Here is an 8,652-nt window from a genome sequence, read left to right on the forward strand (position 1 = left end):
TTTCCTAGTAACAAAGATGTTAGTAGGTACTATAAATAAGGTAGAATACAGTCCACTGCAATCAGCAACTATTCAGCTTCTGAGGCTACGTCCTCAGTACCGGGGGGGGGGGGGGCGGTCGATTTAAGATACGCAAATTCAGCTACATGAAGAGCGTAGCTGAATTCAACGTATCGGAGCCGACTTACCCCGCTTTGAGGACGGCGGCAAATCGACCTCCGCGGCTCCCCCGTCGATGGCGCTTACTCCTACCTCCGCTGGTGGAGTACAAGCGTTGATTCGGGGATCGAATGTCGCGTCCCGACAAGATGCGATAATTCGATCCCCGAGAGATCGATTTCTACCCGCCGATTCAGGCAGGTAGTGTAGACGTAGCCTGAGAAAGTTAAAAATTATGAATGCTTAGTTCAAAACTCTGAATGCTATTAGTATAACACAAATAATTTGGAAGCTACTTGTATTAGGTTAACATCCTCAGTGTTAAATGATGTGTACTAAAATGTTTTGAAGAGTAAAGATGTTGCAGGTACAGCTGAATATATCCAGGTACCTTCTGGAATGTAAGTCAAATTTACCTACTTACCCCCTTTATCGTTTTCCCAAAACATTGCTAAACATTTTGGGTCCAGGGTGTGGTATTAGGGATTGTGCTTTTAAGGGCTGAGCTTCCCAGACAGAAAGTCTGGGCACAGCACTGAGAAGCTTTTGTTGTTATGCACAGCCAGTTGGAACAGGACACAGAAAAAAGTAGAGCTCTTGCAAGCACCCTTAAGCACCAAGTGATCACTGAACACCATATTGTACCAGGAGCAAAAAGGAACTAAGAAAATACCTTGAATGGAAGAGTGAAGCAATTAAACGCCCCACCAGAGTTGAAAAATATCTGGAAATGTGGAAAACAATTGGAGAAAGTATAGACTGCACGTCACTCTGTATCTGCAAACAATGGATGCCAGCAAAAAGGAAGGCAGTCAGAAGGATAGCCTGATTTCTGACAATAACTAGTTTTGAAGCACTTGATGTGTTCAAAACTCTTCAATTAACTCCAGCAGAGAAGGCTAACCATGAAACTATATTATAGAAATGTCAGGATACTGCACTTATGTAATGAGAGAGAACCAAATGAGAGATTTTTTTTAAAACAGAGTACAAACTGGTTAAGCCACGGAAGAGTCTGTGATTGATCTAAGTGCAAAAGGACCAAGCTTGCAGTTTTGGTGGGGGCTAACTAGTTCCCTATAAGAGACCAGATTGTGATTGCAATCTGGAACAAAAATCTCAGAGAGGTTACTGGAAGACCCAGCATTAACCCTTGACAAAGCAATTAGAATTTGCCATGCAAAGAAAATCACCTAGTCCAGAATGAAGTTTATGGAGGGTTCTGACACTGTAGATACGATTGAGAATCCAAAATGTACAAGCAAAGAGATCTGAGGCAAAAAAGCATGCAGAGTTCAAAGTCCGAGTCCAGCAAAAACAGCACATGGGCCTGCACACACTGTGGCAATCAATGCAAGCCAAAACAATGCCCAGCATATGGGAAAAGATGCAAGAAATGCAATGGATTACATCACTTTTCAAGAGTTTGTAAGCATCAGTAAAACATGCAAAGCTTGGCCAATGAGGACTAAGACAGCTCAGATGAATCCTTCATAGGAGCAATGGATAATGATTGGACTATCGACTTGAAATCAAATGGGACATTTATTAATTTTAAGTTGGACACTGGTGCACAAGACAATGTGTGTCCAGAAGCAGTGTTAATAGCACTAAAAGAAAAGTATTGGAGAGTAAATTGGGAAAACTTAAGGCTTGCAGCAGTGAGCTTATCCCCACCGAAGGCATATGTGAACTAGATGTATGGGTAAGTAACAAATTGAAAAGATAGAATTTGTAGTAGTACCGGGGAAAAGAGCACCCATTATTGGATTAAAAGTGTGTCAAGCTCTTGGTCTTATCACTAGGGTGCACTGTTTGGAGGAGAAGGGGATCAAAACAATTGAGGAAGAGTTTGAGGACATCTAGGGGATAGGGAAGCTCTCAACAGAATACAGAATAGAAAGAGCCCAACTGCATCAGAAATCATGCCCCTAGGAAAATCGCCCTCACCTGAAGGCAGCTCCTAAAAGTGCAGCTGGATAGGGTCATTGCTCTGGGAATCATAGAGTGAGCAGAAGAGCCAAGAGAGTGGGTACACTCCGTCACTGTAGAAGAAATACAACAACCAACCAACCAACCAAAAAAAAAAAAAAAAAAAAAAAAAAGAGAGAGAGAGACGCTTGCTTATGTATAAACCGAAAATAATTAAATAACTATATGAAAAGGGAACATTTCCCACTATCTACAAGGGGAGACATTTTTGGGGAGTTAGCTGATGCCAAATATTTTTCTACACTTGATATGTCAGCAGGGTACTGGCAGGTGCCCTCTCCCCCGTATTTTAAAAGTACATATTTGTGCACATTTATCACCCCCCTTGGGAAATGGCAGACTGTTGTTTGAGTTGTGTTCAGCACCCAAGGTGTATTTTCTGGTGAAAAAACAAAATTTTGGTGGCGAGGGGGGAGAGGGGGTTTACTAAGTTTTGCATAGATGATGTTTTGATCTGGGAAAAACAGTACAAGCGCATGGCCAGAGGCTCCAAGCAGCTTCAGAAAGAAGCAGAGCTGATGGACTAAAGCGAAACAAACACAAATGTAAATAATGTAGAACAGAAATAGCACACTGGGGAGAGAAGTTAACACAGCAAGAAATATTGGTAGATCACAGTAAGGCTGAGGCCATCATTACCAGGTCTTCCTTGTCTGTTGAGGCAGGCCTTGCAACGGTGAACTGTAGAGGGAAATTTGTGCTCTATCTAGCAGCTCAAAGCAGCAACCTGAGACCTCTACTGTGGAAATATGTTCAATGGGCATAGGATGCAAATGTTAATCAGGGGTTTGAGAAATGGAAGGAGTTAATTAAAGAGGCCTCAGTCCTGAGATACTACGACAGTAAGAACAAAACTAAGTTGTCCACAAATGTTTCCAAGGTGGTTACTGGCCAAGTCTGCTTAGAACATCATGGTGAAAATTGGAGACCAGCGGCTTCTGCCTCACAGGGGCTAACAAAAACTAAGTGTTAATACAGTCAAGTAGAGGAGGCAGCTTTGGCCTTAGTCCATGGGTGTAAAAAGTTGTGTGTGTTTATTTATGGGAGGCCTGCGTTAGCTGAAGCTGATCATAAATCGCGTATTACCATTGCCAAAAGGGGCCTGGCAAATTCTTCTCTTAGCATACAGACATCAAATCATATGTTTGTAACTGGAAAAAAAAATGCAGATTGCATAAAACCTGGGAGATATTTGGCTGCAGAGAAACTCTCTAGAACAGGGGTTCCCAAACTGCTCCTCTGGGGGGACGTGAGACATTTCTGGGGGATTCACAGGAGAAATTGTGTAATGGTGGATTTTATTTATCAATTATTTTATTTAATGCATTTTCATAATAGGCTACTCAGACAAAGCTGTAAAACTCCATGGGAATTTGTTATATAAAATATAGTAGTTAATTTACCATACAAGATGTACTAGTGAGAACACAGATACACAGAGATGCTGGTGTACAGGGCCCTCACCTCCAATCACCATACAGCATGGGTTCAGTTCCCCAGCAACTGTTCAGTCTAACTAATCTCAGAACTTCATCAGGGTTTTTGTTTTCGTTATATACGTCACACTAAAACTATATCTGTATGTAACAGTGAAATATGGACAGATGGCTAAAGACAGGTAGTGTTAAGAAGAACACACAAAGTATCAGTAATGAGAAGGATATAGGGACGTGCACATCTGGTAGATCTGGAAGGCAGTACACAATAAGAAAAGTTTGGGAACCTCTACTCTAGAACATTTGAAAAAAGAGAGTGAAGCAAAGCCCAGAGCTAGATTTTGTACATGTCAATTTGATAAAAAAACCACCTGTCCAGTCTCAGATGAAATTTGGATTGTGATTGCTAGAGCTGCTATTAGGACAGGATGACCTGGGAAAGCAAATTAGTTTGCAACTTAATCCCAATTCAGCAGTTTCTCATTGGAGTCCTTGCAACAAAGCCCATTGCCAGCTCTGTCCACATATCTATTCAGGGGACACCATCATAGGACCTAATCACATCAGCCACACTATCAGAGGCTCGTTCACCTGCACATCTAGCAATATGATATGTGCCATCATGTGCCAGCAATGCCCCTCTGCCATGTACATTGGCCAAACCGGACAGTCTCTACACAAAACAATAAATGGACACAAATCAGATGTCAAGAATTATAACATTCAAAACCAGTCGGAGAACACTTCAATCTCCCTGGCCAGTCAATTACAGACCTAAAAGTGGCAATACTACAACAAAAAAAATTCAAAAACAGACTCCAATGAGAAACTGCTGAATTGGAATTAATTTGCAAACTAGACACCATTTAATTAGGCTTGAATAAAGACTGGGAGTGGATGGGTCATTACACAAAATAGAACTATTCTCCCTACTGTTACTCACACCTTCTTGTCAATTGTTGGAAATGGGCCATCCTGATTATCACTACAAAAGTTTTTTTCTCCAGCTGACAATAGCCCACCTTGACTGATCACACTCGTTATAGTTGGTATGGCAACACCCATTTTTTCATGTTCTGTATGTATATATATATCTTCCTACTGTATTTTCCACTGCATGCATCCGATGAAGTGGGTTTTAGCCCACGAAAGCTTATGCTTAAATAAATTTGTTAGTCTCTAAGGTGCCACAAGTACTCCTCGTTCTTTTTGCTGATACAGACTAACACAGCTACTACTCTGAAACCTGAACATTTCTGGTAAGTTTAGGCTTTGTCTACACTGGCACTTCATTGGCAAAACTTGTGTCATTCAGGCATTAAGAAAATACCCCAACCCAAATGACAAAAGTTTTACTGACAAAAAGTGCCAGTGTGAACAGCGCTTTGTCAGCAGGAGTGCTCTCCTGCCAACAAAGCTGCTGCCGCTCGTGGTGGGTGGAAGTTTTTCGTCAGCAGTAGAGCTCTCTCTCCTGCCCACAAACGGCAGCTACACTGTGCTGCTATTAGTAACACGGCCATAGCAGCACAGCCGTGTCGCTAAAAGCTGCCTAGTGTAACCATACCCTTAGTTGTTAGGTTAGTTATAAGTATTTGTAATTTTGTGTTATATTAATGTTGGGTTGTTTAGGTGTTAAGTTTTTACTTGGGAAGATGTGGAATTGTGGTCTGTGCTTTTAAGGGGCTGAGCTTCCCAGACAGAGAGTTTGGACAGGATGGCTGTAAAGCTATTGTTATGCATGGTCTGTTGGAACAAGACACAGAATAAAGCAGATCTCTTGCAAGCACTTTAAGCACTGAGTGATAACTCAACACCATAAAGGGTTTGGATCTCAAATGACAAGGACCATTGCAAGAATATGACAAGGATGTCTGTTTATTTCAAAGGGAGCTGGGATCAGCAAGAAACAGAACACAGTTCTGATCTCAAATGCATCAATTTAAGTCCACTGACTTTGATAAAGTTACTCTTTATTTAGGGCAACATTCTGCCTTCATTTATTCCTGTTCTACCACACTAAGGGTATGTCTACACTGGCAGAGTTACAGCACTGGCAGTTCCAGTGCTGCTCAGAGAGTGCTGAAGGGAAACTGCTGTTGTGTGTTCACATTGTCAGCTGCCTGCGCAATAGCGTGTTCACACTTGCAGCGGTATTTGGAGTGGTGCACTCTGGGCAGCTATCCCACAGAGCATCTCTTCCTCTTCTGCTGCTAAGAGTTATGGGAAGGCGGAGGGGGTCACGGGGCATCCTGGGTCCTGTCCCAATGCCCTGTGATGCATTGTTTCACAGCCCAGCACTCCCTGTGCTTCGGTCGCATTTGGTGCCGTCTTTCAATGGTTTGTGTACTGCGCGCTCTGCCTCTTCAGTCTGCAGGAACGGATCCAAAACTGTTGACCAGTATGCTGCTCACTCTGACAAACATGTCACGAAGTGGCAGTGGAATTATTCCTTAAACTACAAAGGCAAGAGGAGTGCAACATTGATCTCGCCACACGTACTAGCTATGATACGAGATTGCTTATGGCACTCATGGAGGTGCTGACCACAGTGTAACGCTGCTTTTGGGCTCAGGAAACAAGCACTGAGTGGTGGGATAACATCGTCATGCACGTCTGGGATGTCGAGCAGTGACTGCAGAACTTTCGGATGAGGAAAGCCACATTCATGGGACTGTGTGATGAGCTCGCCCCAGCTCTGTGGCGCAGGGACACAAGAATGAGCGCTGCCCTGCGGTTGGAGAAGCGCATTGTGATTGCACTGTGGAAGCTGCCTACTCCAGACTGCTACCGATCGGTCACTAACCAGTTCAGAGTGGGAAAGTCGATCATTCAACTCGTGTTGATGGAAGTATACAGAGCCATTAATTGCATCCTACTCCGAAAGACCGTGATTCTGGGCAAGCTGTGTGACATTGTGGATGGCTTTGCACAAGTGGGCTTCCCTAACTGCTGAGGGGCGATAAATGGCATGCATATTCCAATTCTGGCACCAGACCACCTAGCACATTAATTGGAAGGGGTATTTCTCTATGGTTCTCCAGGCATTTGTGGATCACAGAGGGCATTTCACAGACATTAACGCAGGCTGGTCCGGAAAGGTGCATGACGCATGCATCTTTGGAACACGGGCCTGTTCAGGAAGCTGCAAGCAGGGACTTTCTTCCCAGACCAGAGGATCACTGTAGGGGAAATCAAAATGCCCATTGTGTTACTGGGAGACCCTGTCTACCCCTTAATGCCATGGCTTATGAACCCATACACGGGACACCTTGACAGCAGCAAGGAGTGGTTCAACAACAGGCTGAGCAAGTGCAGAATGACTGTTGAGTGTGCTTTTGGCCATTTAAAGGCCCACTGGCACTGCCTGTATGGGAAGCTGGACTTGGCCGCTGCCAGTATTCCTATGCTTATAGCCGTGTGCTATATGCTCCATAATATTTGTGAAGGGAAGGGTGAAAGCTTCACTCAGGGCTGGACTGCTGAGGCTCAGCGCCCGGAAGCTGAATTTGAACAGCCAGAGACCAAGGCTATTAGAGGGGTGCAGCACGGGGCCATAAGGATCAGGGATGGCTTGAGGCAGCAATTTAAAGCTGAATCCACTAATATTTGTTGATGTGCTCGGGAGTGTAGTGCTTGTAATGCTAGGAGGTGATTGTGATTGGTGCAGATGATGTACTATGAAGGTGTAAGATAATTGTCTGTTGCTTTGCAGGGCTCTGTTTGCTTTCAATTAATAGAATAAAGATTGCTTTCAAACCAACACAATTCTTTTATTTAAAAACAACCACTGGAGGACAGAGACAAACAAAAAAAACCATATCAGCACTGAGGGGAATGGGGAAAGGGAAGGTCCCAGGAGGTGGGGGGGGGTCGGGACGGTTAAAGATTTGTGTACGTCCAGGGATCATATCCAACCTTCTCCTTTGGAGTACAGTGCAGTGGGTACTGTACTTCAGAAGGGCTAAGCTGCAGAGGGATGGGTGTTGAGTGCAGTGGGTAGTGGAAGTCCATAGTGCTGGACCGTGAGGGGGAAGGACTGGAATGCCACGGGTACAGACTGGAGCCAGGCGGTTGACAAGAGTGTGTTGGTGGTGCCTGTGGGACGCATGGGAAAGTTTTGTGACAGTTGCTGCAGGGGAGGGCGGGTGCAGAGCTGCTCGCTTTCCAGTGCTAGTATTACCTGGAGCATGTCTGCTTGGTGCGCCATAATGTTTAAGAGTCGCTCTGTGGCTTCATTCTGGTGCACTGCATTCTCCTTTCGATCCTTCTTCTCACTGTCCCACCACTCATTCAATTCCTGGTTTTCAGCTGCGAGTGCATCATAACCTCATGCAGAAAGTCCTCCTTAGTTTTTCATGGCCGCTTTCTAATTCTGCGCAGCCGTTCAGCCGGCGATAAAGAGGGAGGCTGGGCTCCCTAGGTCATCTCTGTGAAGCCAAAATGCAACATTTTACAGAAGCAGTATTGTTTGCAACGCACAGAACACTGATTCAGTGATTTAAAACACAGCCACTATTCACATACCTGTCACTAACTGGCTGACCCAGGCAAGCACACATGAGCCACAAGACCCCCAAAATGGTGAGTAGCCGCAGGGGCAGAGGAAATCAGTGTTCCCGGACCCTACTGTACACTGGGCACATGGCTCTTCGGGAGAGCCAGCACTGTAGGGAGGGCCTGAATCATTCCTGTACCCACATTTTCCACAGGCTGTGTTCATTATGGAAGATCTCACTGCTGAGGGTGAGCAGGGAATCAAGGGAGGGTCTTTTCCAAGCCTGCGGCTTCCACACTGGCCCCTATGTGGCTTGCCTGCGCGCAGCAATGGTTCCCCCTCCGCCACAGTGATGGCAAAGTGGCGCGGGAAAGTTACCCTTAATAGGGCAAGAAACAAAGCAGCTCTGCCAAAGAACCTATGGCAGCGGATTTCCCAGTATCTCCATGAGAGTTTCCTGGAGATCTCTGAGGCAGATTCCCGTGAAGTGAGGGAGTCAATCAACACCCTGTTCCGTTGTTCAGACTAGGCATGTGGTGGTATGCACATCATAGAGACACAAGCCTACTT

Source organism: Chrysemys picta, chromosome 1, assembly GCF_011386835.1.
Source record: "Chrysemys picta bellii isolate R12L10 chromosome 1, ASM1138683v2, whole genome shotgun sequence".
Taxonomy (NCBI): Eukaryota; Metazoa; Chordata; order Testudines; family Emydidae; genus Chrysemys; species Chrysemys picta.